The sequence below is a fragment of the Balearica regulorum genome, chromosome 3 (assembly GCF_011004875.1).
Source record: "Balearica regulorum gibbericeps isolate bBalReg1 chromosome 3, bBalReg1.pri, whole genome shotgun sequence".
In the NCBI taxonomy this organism is placed as follows: domain Eukaryota; kingdom Metazoa; phylum Chordata; class Aves; order Gruiformes; family Gruidae; genus Balearica; species Balearica regulorum.
In genome coordinates this window covers 109,923,565-109,938,516 of record NC_046186.1, presented here as the reverse complement: position 1 = coordinate 109,938,516, position 14,952 = coordinate 109,923,565, and the positions used below count along the sequence as shown (strand labels likewise).

The window sequence follows — 14,952 nt, the reverse complement described above, 5'->3', positions numbered from 1 at the left end:
TATAGCAGGTACTCTGAGTCTGGTCTGTAGTACAGGGAAATCGATAGGAAATGATCCTTAATTAATTTGGCTTCTGTTCCTAAAGTAATTCAGCACTTCCACTGAGAATTAACTTATCAGCCTCTCTTGCTAAGTAAACATCACAATAAATATAAACTTTTCCTTTCAGAATGTTTTGTTTTCCTGCAACTCAAAAGGAGCTTTTGTTTAAAGTTTAAAACTTTTATGGAGCTATGCCTCTGGGCATTTTAGACATAAGATGAATAAAAAATGATCTAGGGTTTTATTTAGAAAACCATTCCTGTGCATATTATGGGCTTGTCATTTTGAAATGAAATTTTCATACAAACTTTCAGCCCAAGGGACCAAGTGGGGTCTTTAGATTTAAGAATTAATAAGTATTCCACCACTCAATGGATCCTAAGCAGTATGTCCACACCAAACTCCATCTTTGTCTACCATCCCTGAGCACTTTGAGTTTGTTGTATTTACTGGGAGTTAGCACAATGTGTCTTTATGTGGATACTATGTGCAGTATGCAATTAATCCAACAAAACTAGGCAACTTCACAGACCGCTAAAAGCTACTAATTAATTCTAACTTCAAACATCCATAAAGACACACTCCATCGGATCATGATGAAGCTTACAGCTAGAGTTGTTATTTGTCAGAGGAAAAACAACTTCCAAATTGTCAGGTCTCTCCAATAACATGGTTCCTTCCTAAGTTGTCAGTACTGTGCACTTTTCAGGCTGCCAGGTAGGAGCGAGTGAGCTGGATCATATACAACAAAACCAGCCCCAGCTTCATACTTGCATCCCAGCTTTTGAAAGCCAGAGTGGTTGTGTAAGGATCTGTGCTCATACAGTATCTGAGATGCAGTTTCCTTTCATCTACCTCCTTCATCCCCTTCCTCCCAGTCCTGGTTTTTCATTTGTGACAACTTGCTTAGATTGTGTGGGACGCTGGAGGCCCAGAGCAAAATCCCAGTGCTAACTTTGTACATCGGCTGCCACCCCATGAGCACCATCTAGCTGACTTCTAACACAACAGCATGGGAGGCTGAGCAGGTGCAGCCGCTGAAATTCAATGAAACAAGCTTTCCATGCTATAGCTTGGTGATGTAAGCTATAAAAATACCGTGAAGCACCTGGGAGCCTGATATCCGTATAAACTGCTTGGCACAAACATGTCTGGTAGTCTCATGGTGCAGTGACGTGGCAAAAGTATCTTCTGATAGGAGGTGTCTGCATGAAGCAAGTTTCACAGTCTGGGGATCAGGGTTTTTCACCTTTTGTACTGTATAAATAGCAAGAGTATTGCATCCCATTTGTTTTCAGCTGATCAATTCTCTGTAAAGACACCACTGTGCTGAGGGAAAAGCACTGAACTGAAGCCTGAAAACCTCCTTTTGCCTGAATACACTGTAGGATTCCTCATCTGAGAAACAGGATTGAGAACTTATTTATATATCATTTTTCTTCAAAAGCATTCTGTAAAGATGAAATAATTACTTCTTGCGTAGTAGTTTGAAAATGAAAAATTCTGTCTTATTCAGAATTAGAAAGGGGTTTTACTCCCTTTTGAAGGAGAACTATAATTCCATGGTTTGGGTTTTTTTGTTCTTACAGATGTTACATTTCCAATCCTGATCTCAAAAGTCTCACTGAAGAATTTTGTTGGAATGGTGACAGCCTACCATTACAGAAGCACTGCTTGTTGTTCATGTTAGCATTGCACTGATACATAGGGGGGATGATTTGCATTGTAGAAATTGAGAGATCAGGGAATCACTGCACTGAGCGCAACTGTGAACTATGAAACTGTATCTTCTGTATATCTTCCAGTTTAAGTAGGCATCTGTTCATTCTTTTCTTTATATCCATAGCTCATGGGTTCATCTTTTCTCAGGAAAAGACAAAATACTGGCTTTCCTTATGCATGTCCCACTTGGCTCTATTCAGTGCAGAATGATATTGTGAGGAAAGATGCTGGGTGGGAATTGGGGGAACATTGCAAGGAGGTGTGGAAGGATTGTATTTTTTATTTAATATATGAAGAGCAGCTTCCAGTCTGACTATTATTCAGAAAAACTCAGATCACGTTACGCATCTCAGTTTGAAAGCTCATATTCCAAATGAACAAAAAATACTGGGCAATGTAGCAGACACTTAGTCATAGGGGTGTTTAGTGCATAAAATTCAAGAGTTACTTATATGGTCTACATTGATGGGCTCTGTGGACAGTGCAGCTTGAAAATGTTTTGGTTATTAAACTCAGAAGGCACTGGAACCACCTGAAAAAGTATATGGTATCAGCTCACACATCCCTCAGGTGCACAGATGTCAAACTCCAAAGCTAGTTGGGAGTCAAGTGTAAGGACAATAGTGATTGACTGCACCACCAGCAGCTATATTCAAGTCTGGATTTTTTTAGGCCGTGTCAATGTTTTTGAAGGAGGGATGATAAATTGGTAGCTTTTCAAATGATAAGACCAACTTTCACCTGGTAGGGAAGCATGGTTGTACATTCCAAAGTGCAGTGGAAGGTGCTTTGTGCACGATGTTGGCTGTCCCTCCGAGCCGCGCTCTGGGTCGCTGATCTGTGCACTGTGCTGCTGGTGAATTTAAGGCTTGCCTGCTGTCTGCAGTCTGCCTAAACTGTTAATGTATTCTCTGCCCTATCAAAATCAATTTGGCTAGTAGTGCTTCATTTGGGTTTGCTCTAATTCATGTAGTAGTGGCTCTCTACTGTGATTTGAAAAGATTTTGGCAATTGTCTCCTTGCACCGGCCAGTGTCGTTGAAGCCGTAAGAGTTGAGTGTGAGTCAGTAGACTCATCTACTATGTTAGAGTCCAGCAGGCTCTTCAGACTGCTATTATTTAATTTAATCCAAGAAGAGATTCTTCAGAGCTCAGTAGCATGAGGGTTGCCAGCACCACCAAATACATATAATTCATGTTATCTTCACTATCCCAACAGCATGATAGCAAAGCTTGCTTCTTGGAACTGTCTGGCTCCTGCCATTAGCAAGAACGTGGTTCTACAACCTACAGGAGAATACTACAGGGTTGCCAAGGCAGGCTAGAAATATGTATTATTTTTTAAAGATAATAAATGATAATTTATAGATATATTCATTGTGGAATTGATGTCTTGTTTCTTTGAGAAAAATGAATTGTGTTTCATCCTTCACTGCGTTTTCCAAATGCCTAGTTTAAAAATTACTTCCTTCATCTTCAGCCGTCCCTTAAGGTTTCTTTTAAACAGGATTGGTTTAAGCATAAAAATTGTGTGAAAGCCTGCAGGTGATCCTCATATCAGAAGACTGATGTGATTTTTATTTTCTGGAATGCAGTCCCCAAACACCTCACCTGCAGTGTTGAATTTTTCCATGCAGGGGAAAGAAGCAGTGGTCCTTTATAAATTGCTCTGCCTTCAGTGACTTGAAACAAACTACAAGAGGCCGCATACACTCAGGTACCTAAAGGTACCTGGTGTACCTAAAGATGTAAATGAATGCCTACACACTTAAGACAGCAGCTACTCTGACTTAATTTTTTTGTGTGTGTTGACGTGAGAGTTAGCATAGACATCTTTTCCCGATCCCCCCGTCCTTGCATGATGTTACAGCTCCTAAGAAGGGCTCGTGTGCCGCTAAAGGGCTGGTGCAGGAGAACTGCATTTCTCTCCCTGTCTGTATCTCACACTCCCAGTCTGGCCTTTGGCCAGTCTCATGATTTCTCCTGACTCCGTGCTTGATTAGTGATATAGCGGTAATGCTGTCTCTCTTCTTCCCTCGGCTGTTGTGAGGAGAAATTTATTGATGTTTGTAAGGTAGTCAGATATGATGACTGGGACATATATATTCTTTTCTCCTAGGGGAGCAGTCGGTTAAATGCACACAGGGCACAAAGACTTTATAAAATATGAAACCTCTGTGAATTTATTCCTTTTAATTGTATTGCATATTGTATTTTTGAGTACCTTCTTGTAAAATGGTGCATAATCTTTAATGAATACAAGACTATATGGTCTCCTTTGGATTTAAATTCTAAGTATTTGCATAAATTTAGCTCCATAAAATTATTTTATTGGCAAATCCAAATGCACACACAGATGTACCTTTCAGAGTTTAATTTTGTAAACAAGGCATCATATTCTGCTCTCACTGAAGCTGGCATAACTCTACGGTAACATCAATAGATTTACTTGAGATTTATATTTGGGTAACTGAGAGCAGCATTTGGCCTAAAGACTCCAGAGTGAGAAGCATATAATTAGTCATCTGCCCAGCAAGTGCAGTCTCTCAGAAAATTTACAACTAGAGTAAAAATTAGGCACCAATCAATTTTTAGTCTGCTTTAATATCCACATTTTTCATCCCTATGTCATTCTTTTGTTAGTTAAATAAGATTTTTTTTTTTTTTTTTTTTTGGTCCTTGCTTGCACATCAGGGAGCTCATGGAGTCCTACTTTTCCAGGTACAAAGTCTCAGTGCTATTTTTATGTGGACAAAGCACCATCAATTTAGTTTAGTAGGAGATTATGTGCAGAGAGAGCAACAGTCTAATCAGGGTCTTAAGGGCTTTGAACTATTAAGCTTGATTTCTGTTGCAAGTTATTCATGTTATCTACTTTTCTGATGAAAACACGTTCAGTAAAAGGAACGCCTTATAAATGGATTCACTGCTTTAAGATCACTACAAAAATTCCCAGCTGATAAATAGTGTATTGTGACTGTCAGTCAACTGCAAGTGAGTATGTACACATATCCTACATTACCCTAACCTCAATATGTGATGAGTAGCTATTTTCCTTTGTGCATTGCCGTGAGATTTCCGTTCAAGCAGCAGTGTGCAGTCACATGCCACAGTCTGGAGGTAAGTTACCTACCACTCTGTAATCATTTGGTAGCTCCGGCTGCCCAACATTATCTGACCTTCAATTTTTCTTCCAACAGCATACACTGGGACTTACATTTTTAATTTCTTTTAGTCACTAAACCAAAAATACTGGTGGGACTCAATATTTTAAATTAATACATAATATATATTATATGAAAATACATTAATGTAAAAGTATATATTTAATTTAAATTTATAACAATATAATATAAAATTAAAGTTATATATATATGCTAAAGGTAAAATCATAAAATAAAAACACTTTGAAAACTCCAAGATTAAATCCTTTGAGCATTTTGTTAAAATATATAGTGGCTACTACAGACTAATGAAAACATACTTTAAATGCCTGCTAAGAATCCTAGGTAGAATAAATATAATGGCCTCATCTTCTGAAATACAATGTTGATACAGAACTATTATAAGTACAGTGCATTAGCGCATCCAGAACTAATGGTGACCTTTGCTTTGAGCTACACTTGCTGAATTTGAAATAACATTTCTCTCTGGAAACAGGTTGTGTTTTACCAGGGAGGAAGGACCTTCAGGCTGAAGGAGGTAGGAGCCAACCTTTGCCGTGCCAGGGCAGGTTGTAGAAAAGGCAACAGATCCTGAGGGTTAATCCAGGATCATACCTGGGACAGTTGTTCACTCATGATTTTGTTAGTATTTTTCATCAATTAGGTATTATAAAGGAAGTTAAAAGAAAAAAAAACAAAAACACAAACAAAAAGGACGGAAGGAGAAAAGCATTGTGCATGATCAGGTGCTCCCTAAATTTAGAGTTGATATCTTTGACATATTTTGGATTCAATGTTCTTCACAATCTTTGTATGAGACAAGGTGAAGGGGTTTGAGCATGTGTTCAGAGTTAGCCTCAATCATTTCCCATCCTGAGCACTCAGGGTACACACTGGAGAATGTTGGTACTAGAAACAGTTTCTCAATGGATTTTTTTGTTTTTATTTTTATTTTACTTTTGCTATAACACCACAGGTTGGGCACCTCCAGGAAAATGCAACACGAGAGCTCTGGGGTCTGTTGGTAGCTCACAGCAAGTCAGAGATTGGTGCTGGGACAAACATCTCAAGGCTGCCTCTCTCCTGCAATATATATAGTCTGTCCCTGCCTATTGCCAGTGAAACCGAGGAGAGACTGTTGAGAACAAGCACTTCAGCACATGAACTGCGTTGTCTCAAAGTAAGTTTCTCTTACCAATGCTTCCAGCTGTCTTGGTCTGCAGGCTCCTTGCTAGTCTTAGTCAAACAGCCCTTACCTGGCATCAAAACTGAATGGCAGACACTGTCTTATTTCTTATTTATACAGGTCTGGCTCCTTCCCTGTGTTAATTAACCCGTGGCACCAGCAGAAGTCCACGGCAGGGGATGACTGCTGTGCTGGGGGCTGGCTGAAGCCTGAAAGGGCCACACAGGCTGTGACCTGAGAGCAGAGCAGTAAATGCTGTGCTGGGATTAGGTTAGGTTTCTTGAGCCATAATATGTTTTGGTCACCATTAGCAGCCTGCACACCTCCCACCTCTGGAGGGAGAGGGGAGGGAGAGAAAAAGAAGGAACATTTCACTGCTACGTTTAAGCTGTGGTATGATGGCTCAGCTTTCAATCTCTTCTGTGATAATAACCTCAGAAAGAGAGAGAAACACTGTAAAAATGAATTGGACAAAGTGTGTGTATTGCTTGTTACACAAAGGGCTATTATTTCTCACTGCATGTGTACTTACCATTAGAAAAGTTTTAAGGATAATACAAAAAATGAGATGACAGCTGCCAAAGGCATTTTAAGATTAACTAGCATAATTGCACTTCCAGATGGAGGGAAGTTCAGAAACAACTTGATATTTTCTGACCTTAGGGTGGTGAAGGTGATTTGTTCAGTCTCTAGAAGAAGCATTTACTTCCTTCAGTAACTGTACCTTTATTCCTTCCCCACTTGCCAGTTTATTGCCGCAGCAGTGGCATTGGCACAGCATCTGGAGGGAGCTGTTTGTCTGTTTTGTGAAGATAAGGTTGCATGGTGGAGGATGCTGAGCAAGGGCAGGGGAATTGAGACAAGGGAATGGGGCAGCAGGTACAAATAAAGTGAGATGAGCACAAGCACCTGCTTCTCAAATGAATCCTCATGTTTGCAAACTGATTAAAAGCTGAGTTGTTTTCTTTATTGAGGTGAGAGACAGGGCAAAGTGGGACCTCACTAAAGGTGATAAGGAGAAGTGCCTTTTTGGATTGCTAGGAGTTTAGATATGATTATTCTTTTGGGAGAAGCTTTTTTGGTCATTGTGGGAAGGTGAAGGCTGATTGTCAAATATCCCTTGTGTATTGCCTGTTTTTTCTTTCAGATAAAAAGCTCTTCTTCATTTCCAAAGAAAGCCACTGTGCCCCTTTGACATATATAATTATACTTCTTGCTTACAAGTGGCCTGCTTCTAGGAACACTGTACACCAGGCTCTTTGATCAGTACTGTGTGATCAACTGGAAAAATTAAATTCAGTCATTGCTACTTAGCATCAGATATTGGGCTGTTATGGGTTGACACTGGCTAGAGGCCAGGTGCCCACCAAAGCCGCTCTATCACTGCCCTCCTCAGCTGGACAGGGGAGAGAAAACGTAACGAAAGGCTTATGGGTCAAGATAAGGACAGGGAGAGATAACTGATCAATTACTGTCATAGGCAAAACAGACTTGGGGAAAATTTAATTTATTACCAATCAAATCAGAGTTGAGTAATGAGGAATAAAACCAAATCTTAAACCACCTTCCCCCCACCCCTCCCTTTTTCCCGGGCTCAACTTCACTCCCATGGCAGTCCAGTGAAGTTCCCACTGACTGGAAAAGGGGAAGCATAGCCCCCGTTTTTAAAAAGGGGAAAAAAGAAAGTCCTGGGGAACTACAGACTAGTCAGTCGCACCTCTGTGCCCATCAAGATCATGGAGCAGATCCTCCTGGAAACAATGCTCTGGCACGTGGAAAATGAGGAGGTGATTGGTGACAGCCAACGTGGCTCCCCTAAGGGCAAATCGTGCCTGACAAATTTGGTGGCCTTCTATGACAGGGTTACAGCGTTGGTGGATAAGGGAAGAGTGACAGATGTCATCTACCTGGACTTGTGCAAAGCATTTGACACTGTCCCACATGACATCCTTGTCTCTAAATTGGAGAGACATGGATTTGATGGATGGACCACTCAGCAGATAAGGAATTGGTTGGATGGTAACACTCAAAGAGTTGTGGTCAACAGTTCAATGTCCAAGTGGAAATCAGTGATGAGTGGTGTTCCTCAGGGGTCGGTATTGGGACTGGCGCTGTTTAACATCTTTGTCGGCAACAGGGACAGTGGGATTGAGTGCACCCTCAGCAAGTTTGCCGACAACACCAAGCTGTGTGGTGCAGTTGACACACTGGAGGGAAGGGATGCCATCCAGAGGGACCTTGACAGGCTGGAGAGGTGGGCCTGCGCGAACCTCATAAAGTTCCACAAGGCCAAGTGCAAGGTCCTGCACGTGGGTTGGGGCAATCCCAAGCACAACTACAGGCTGGGTGGAGAATGGATGGAGAGCAGACCTGAGGAGAAGGACCTAGGAGTGTTGATTGATTAAAGGCTCAACGTGAGCTGCCAATGTGCGCTTGCAGCCCAGAAAGCCAACCATGTCCTGGGCTGCATCAAAAGAGGTGTGACCAGCAGGTCGAGGGAGGTGATCCTGCCCCTCTACTCTGCTCTTGTGAGACCCCACCTGAAGTCCTCTGTCCAGCTCTGGGGGCCCCAGTACATCGAGCTGTTGGAGGGAGTCCAGAGGAGGCCATGAAGCTGATCGGAGGGCTGGAGAACCTCTGCTATGAGGACAGGCTGAGAGAGTTGGGGTTGTTCAGCCTGGAGAAGAGAAGGCTCTGGGGAGACCTTGTAGCAGCCTTCCAGTACCTAAAAGGGGCCTACAAGAAATCTGGAGAGGGATGGTTTATCAGGGACTGTAGTGACCGGACAAGGGGTAATGGGTTTAAGCTGAAGGAGGGTTGATTTAGATTAGATGTTAGAAAGAAATTCTTCCCTGTGAGGGTGGTGAGGCACTGGAACAGGTTGCCCAGAGAGGCTGTGGATGCCCCATCCCTGGAAGCGTTGAAGGCCAGGTTGGATGGGGCTTTGGGCAACGTGGTCTAGTGGAGGGTGTCCCTGCCCATGGCCAGGGGGGTTGGAACTAGATGATCTTTGAGGTCCCTTCCAACCCAAATCATTCTATGATTCTGTGATTTAAAGGGCTGTGCACTCATTAGGCCTGGACCTCTGGCAGTCAGAGAAATACTGTAGAGAATGTACATTCATGTACATGGCTCCTAGATGATATACATTTGTCATCAGTAAGAACTGTGGAAACTTTTCTTCTGACAAGACTTCCTGGTCTGTTCTTTGTATCTCATGGTCAAAAGGGAGTGTGTCTTTGGATGTTCTCAGATAACTAGGGAGCAGAAACATAAAGATCTAATTAGACTGCAATAATTAATGATAAAAAATAGAAGATTCCTTAGTATAGCATTGGAAAAAAATATACATTTCAAGAATGAAGCCAACCCCTCTATCCTTCCATTTTTTGAGTGTTAGTTTTGTTTTGATTTTAAAGTATTACAACTGATTATATAGTGTTACGCAATGCTAAAAGCAAAAGGCTTTGAATAAACACAGGAACTCTGAGTTTCCTGCAGTCATTGCAGGACATTAGGCTGTAGAAGCATAATGGCATTCCTTTGAAGGGGTATGCATTTATAAGTATTACTTTTTTAAATAATATTCTGGATAAAATTTTAAAGTCTATTGATCCTTATTTTAGACTTATACACCTTGAATATTAAAACAGGTAACAGAAACAAACATTATAAAGGTATAATTTTGAGCTGATATTCACGGCTTTCACTAAGGCAAATCCATCTTATTCTGAGTTGCAACGTATTTTTGTGACCTTGCAATTGCAAGGCTTTTGATGAAAGAAGCACAGGCACCCTTGGATTGAAACTTAAATGACAAAATTTTGGTGCAAGGTAGATTCCAGCATCACTTCTGGCTGCTGTGAAGTGTGCCACTCCTAAGGACTCTGTGATTCTGTAAGAAACTTAACAAGATTAGGTGATCTGGTCATCTGAAGGATATTGCATAAAGCATTAGTAACAACGGAAATTGTCAGTTGAAGAAAAACCTTTGCACTGATCTTCTTGTGCTATATTCTGATTTTGATTTTATGATGCAGATGCATATCTTTATAGTTATGCTGTGGAGATATTTAATCACAAACTACAATGTTATTTTCAAAGATTAAAGAGGTTTCTAAATCCTTTATAAAGCACCTTTGAAAAAAGGCATCAATGAATTTTATGAATAGCAAATATGTGAATCTAAACCACATTTCTAAAAATTACAATGCTGTCATAGTATTGGTATCTTTTAACAAAGCATAAAAGAAATCTGAAGACTATTTTAATGCAATTTTATTCTTCAATTAAAATATTCATGATCGCCTTTCATTATTTCAAGTCCCTGATCATTATGAAAAATGCAAATTATTTCAATTCATTTATTCAAATTTCACATAGAAAAGAAAAATTATTGAATTCTACAGTGTACTGAGTGACCACATACAATTTTCATAGGAATGTGGCCCCAGACAGGATTCTAAATTTGGCTTCAGCATTTTAATTAAAATGTGCAGGCTTTCCTCCACAACAAAATGACAAGGGCCAGAATCCTAGTGTGCGGCTCATCCTGAAAATGAGAATTGTTGTGATGTTGTTCCACATTTTATAGGGTGTACATTTATTCCATTATAATACAACCCTCACAAAGCTACACCTCATCTTTATGAAGTTTTATGTACTGTATCATGTAGATTTAAAAAAAAAAAAAAAAAGAAAACCTAAAAGGAAAACCTGAGATTTCATTCCCTAGCTGTTCTCATTGCTTTTAGAGAAATGCTAGAAAATGACACTCTAGAATCTCATTAATAAGTAGGACTGGTAGAACTGTTAAAGCCTTTTTTAGACTGCTGGTATTCACAGGGCTTGCTCACTGCAAATGGCTTCTGCTTTCTGCTGTTGTGACCATTGCTCACTCGTTTTCAATTTTCATTCCTTCCAGCTCTCTTCTACCCAACCTATCTCTCTACCACTAGGATGATTCTTTTCCTCTGCCTTTCGAGGACTTCTCCCTACTAGCACAGTCCTGGCCTTTCTACCCTCCAAGCAGACACTCCTGACTCCACTGATCTGCTTCTTCCCACTTCTTTCTCTTAATTTCACTCCTGCGTTTTCTCTTTCTCCTGCGGGAGAAGCAGAATGGTTCCCTGCCTACCCATACAACATCCCTTAGACACCACCAGGAGCTGAGCCTGCGCTGGGCACCCCGTAACAGGGTTGATGCAGTGACCACCTACTCGTGTTCTCAACGAAGCAGTGTGCTGAGGAGGAGAAAGCTTTCAGAGGGGTGTCTGCAGGTTTTCTCTTCTACCACTGTCTCTCACCTGGAAACATTAAGCTACATGAAATATCAAGGAGGCAAAGGGTAGTTCTTTCGTGTATTTGTCCCACTTATAATATCTGGGCATCTTTAAGTGTTTGCTGCACTTGTTGTTTGGGGTTTTTTTTTACATCTTTGTACAGTCTGTTATTTATTTACTGAATAAATAAGGGGGGAAAACAGTAACAGACTTCAGGTAACCTGCTCACCAGTAAGAAAAGATTCACAATCTGTTCTCTAATGACCTGTAATTTACATTACAGCCCAGCATGACAGCATGGCGTATCACCATATGACTGGCACTGTCTGCTTCGGGCACCATCAGGCAATGTGAATGAATCAGAGGAGCACACCATATACCCTGCAAACTGTTGTGCAAAAATTCAGAGTTTACAATTTCCTCTCCTGAGAAGAGATAGTTTACCAGCTGAAGCTGTGCTAAATTATGGAAAAGAAAATCAAGTGCTATAATTGTGAGTGTTTATCACAGTTACAGTTTTTTTCTATTCATAGAAATTTGATCTGAACAGGGTAAATCTGTGCCCACAATACAAATGAGATCATCTGCAAACAAAGTAAATGGAAGAGACATTTTTTTATGGCTTTGTTTTATAACTCTTCTGTTTGAGGAACCAGTCTTTAGTTTATGTTTTTCTCATATGCCTTCATGTTAAAGCAAACACAGTGTATAATAACTCTTCAATTAAAACAGGGTTTTTTTTGAGTAGGAAATTAAGATAACAAAACTTGACTGACCCGTAGCCATGGTAGTAGATTTGTAGAGCAGGTAGGGAAAACACTGAAGGATGGTGTAACTCCAATTGTCTGTGATGGAATTCTGTCAGTAATAGCATGAGGAGTCTCCATAGTTTAATGTTTTGTCATATTAGGACAACAAAACCTCTTCCCAGCAAGTCCCCACACCGTTAGACCACCTGAACAGTGTCCCTTTGAAAGATCTGGACTTTTCCATCAGTATGTTCCCCAGTGAGGGAAGTTCTTAAATGGGAGAGCTGATGTATTAACCTATGCTCAGCCAGCTGTGTACTGATCCATGACAGAATAAGCAATATATCAAACCCATGAATATTTGGGAAAGGACTATGCTAGAGTGTGATGTAGATAACCTATATGCCACTGAAAAATGAGGCAAAGTTTAGTCAACTGCTTCTGGGAATGAGGAATCTGTTACAAGAGCTATTGAATACTGTTAGGGCCCTTGCTCTCTTTCCCAGGTCCTGGTGGCACCAAGGGAAACTTGGTAGGCAATGCAACTGGGAAAAGCTGGTGGAAAGCATGTAGAGTCACTTCCTCACCTCTCCCAGCCCCTGTACCCTTTTCCCCTACTCAGAATGTAAGTAACCTCATTTATAACCATTTATGCAAGCTGGGTCTTCTGGGATTGGGAAAACAGTTCCCAGCTGAGTAGCAACTTGCTAAGCCTTCATGTGGAAACACAGCACATGATCAGTTTCTTAACAAAGCTAGTTTCATCAGTTCAGGATGAATGAACACAAGCAAGAGACTTTCACAATTCCTTTTGTTGTGTGGTAGCTTGAACCCAAAAAGTTGTTGTTGGACTGGACTGCCTATAGTTTATTTGTTTGGCCCCTGAACTAGGGGCTCACTAGCCACGATTGACCCTCTACATTAAGTAGGGGTAGGTGTTTCACCATGATGCCCAAAACAGTGATGATGCTGGGAACCAGCAAGAAACTGGGAGAGCATCACAAGTCCCATCAGTGCCTGCAGCAGGGCTCTGGCAAAGCCGTGTGTCCAGTCAGGGCCCTTGAATCCCCCCCCAGAGAATCAGCATTTAGAAAAACTCTTTGAAACAACCCTGTAGCATAATTATCTTTTTAAGAAGATGACTACCCAGAGAAGCAGCAGGTGATAATAGTGGGGCCACAGATGAGAAAGCAATAAAAGTTTCATGGGACCAGAGAGAGATGAGAACAGAGCATGACTCTGATCACTAGGCAGCATTGTGAGTGAGAGATGGCAGCCCTTGATTTTCTGAACCTTGTGCTCTCCCCTGTTTATGCATTTATGTTGGTGAAGAAATTAGGCCCCACTGTCATTTGGGTATGTCACTATTTTGCTGCAGCCTGTAAAACTGACTACAGTGTATGTGAAGACAGGTTTACCTACTGGGTTTCAGTTGTCTCTCAGACTTCCAAATGAGAAGCTTGCGTGTTTCCTCTCAATCCATCACAAAAAATTATGCAGCAGTTTGTGCCTTAGGTTTAGGAGAGCAGTCATGGGAAAAGTGCACATCTGCCTTCTCTCTGCCCTTTCCCACCCAAGGAGCTGCTGTCTGGTCTGCTTGGGCTGATTCTCATTGGCATGACTTTAACCTAAGTTGACCTCTGCTGTCTATGGGAAACTCCAGTGTTGTTTCTTGTTTGTTTCACAGATGATAAATATCTCAAGTGTTTCATTCTATAATTTTGAAATAACTTGTATTCCTGGTTGTGGGTTAGTCAGTCATATTTTATTGTTCTCACTTTTGCTTTATTTTATACAATGTCTTGTTTAAGAATGTTAGAGAAGGACCTGATTAGCAGAAACTGTATTGTAAATTGAGGAAGACTTGCTGCTTAGTCTAGTAGGATGTGAGTCTAAAACACTTTTCTCTTTAAGTTTAAAGAAAAATGTCTTTCATACACATAAGGAAACTAACTTATTCAATTTTCTTTGCTGCAGAATGTCCCTCACTGATTGACCCATGCTGCTACGCTTTTGTTATAAATCATAGCCAGAGTAGGAACATCGAACTGTGATATACAGCTCTATTCAAATCACACTCTCTTTTCTACCTCTGAGGAGCTTGCTTGTTATGGAGACTTGTGAGTTATAAATAGGACAACGTATAACGAGCTTCATTGCAAAGATATGCTAGAAAATATTTTCTCTGTGGGGAGAGATTCTTTTAAAAGAGCCTTTCAATTTTCCTGCTTCAGTACATACTTCTGCTGGTCCCTGTCCTGAGTACCCAAAGGCTCAACCAGGGCAGCAGGACTCGACTTTTCAGAACTTGCTGCTTCTTTCCCCTGCTTTGCCACAGACCTTAATGCAGTGTTTCAGTTTGTTCACCTGCAGAAGAAGGAATTTCTCCTAACCTAAACTATAATTTGAGGACCTGTGCAGAGCCAGCATGAGGTAGCATTACCACGCAGGACAAGGGCTATCTCTGTCAGTGTAAAACATTTTTGAAGGTGTTTGAAGCTTCATCATGTCAGAAGCAGAGGAAAAAACTAGTTGTGACTTGCAGTTAGATTTCTTAACCTATCTTTTCTTTATTCTTTCTCCAGATATCCCATTTGAGGATTACAGAAGGCAAAAGCTTCTCCCTGTTTTGCAGTCCTCGTTTTCCCTGCAGAGGAGAAAGCAAGAAAGGGAAAGATGTTCTCAGTGCCCCAGTGAGGATGAAGGCTGGGTGGGCTCAGTGACGGAGCAGGGCTGCAGTAATTATCTGGGACAGTTTAACAATCACAGTGAAACTGGACACAAACTAACTTCCCTGTGTACGTAGCC

General features: G+C 41.0%; 1 long non-coding RNA gene across 1 annotated transcript; it reads left to right on the top strand.

Annotated features, from left to right (window-relative positions):
- Positions 1 to 11,230: 11,230 nt before the first annotated feature.
- On the top strand, positions 11,231 to 13,680 carry LOC142601325 (uncharacterized). The gene is made up of 3 exons (XR_012834929.1): positions 11,231 to 11,460; positions 11,679 to 11,888; positions 12,651 to 13,680. It is a non-coding gene; the product is annotated as an uncharacterized LOC142601325 (long non-coding RNA).
- Positions 13,681 to 14,952: the final 1,272 nt, after the last annotated feature.